The sequence below is a fragment of the Egretta garzetta genome, unplaced genomic scaffold, assembly GCF_000687185.1.
Source record: "Egretta garzetta isolate BGI_Z169 unplaced genomic scaffold, ASM68718v1 scaffold1608, whole genome shotgun sequence".
Classification (NCBI taxonomy): domain Eukaryota; kingdom Metazoa; phylum Chordata; class Aves; order Pelecaniformes; family Ardeidae; genus Egretta; species Egretta garzetta.
The window spans coordinates 4,198-4,746 of record NW_009260434.1 but is presented as its reverse complement, the minus strand read 5'-3'; the positions used below and the strand labels follow the sequence as shown (position 1 = coordinate 4,746).

Sequence of the window (549 nt, the reverse complement as noted above, 5' to 3'; positions counted from 1 at the left end):
CCCGCTTCTTAGCCCCCTGCCCCACCAGCTTCTCCCGCATCACCTCCTCCTGCTTCTTCCGCATCTCATTCTCCTGCTCCGCATCCTGCCGGGGCGAGGGGGTGGCGGGGGGAGCCCGCTCCCCCCCAGCCCTCACGTCACCGGTGCCACTGACTACCCCCCCAGCATGTCCCCTCCCGGCCCCTCCTCACTTTGTAGGAGCGGATGAACCGGACAAACACTGGGAAGAAGACGGATGGGGGGGTCGTCTTGGGGCTCTCTCCGAAATACCGCACCACGGTGTTGTAGGCGTCCTGGAACAAGGGACGGGGCGGTCACCAAGGGGCTGCATGTCCCGGGGCTCCTGGTGGCCTCCTGGCATGAGGGGTGTGCAAGGCAAGGCGTGCGCGAGGAGCGTGCAAAGCAAGGTGAGTGTGCAAAGCAAAGCATGTAAGAGGGCTGTGCAAAGCAAGGCGTGCGCGAGGAGCGTGCAAAGCAAGGTGTGTGCAAGGGCCGTGTGAGGCCCAGCCGCCCCGCAGCCCTCACCTCGGCCGTCCGTGCGTCCTTCTG

The 549-nt window shown here is 65.9% G+C and overlaps 1 long non-coding RNA gene across 1 annotated transcript; it reads right to left on the bottom strand.

Annotated features, from left to right (window-relative positions):
* LOC118452801 lies at positions 1-549 on the bottom strand. The gene is made up of 3 exons (XR_004842636.1): positions 526-549; positions 192-293; positions 1-85 (listed from the first exon to the last, which is right to left on the bottom strand). It is a non-coding gene; the product is annotated as an uncharacterized LOC118452801 (long non-coding RNA).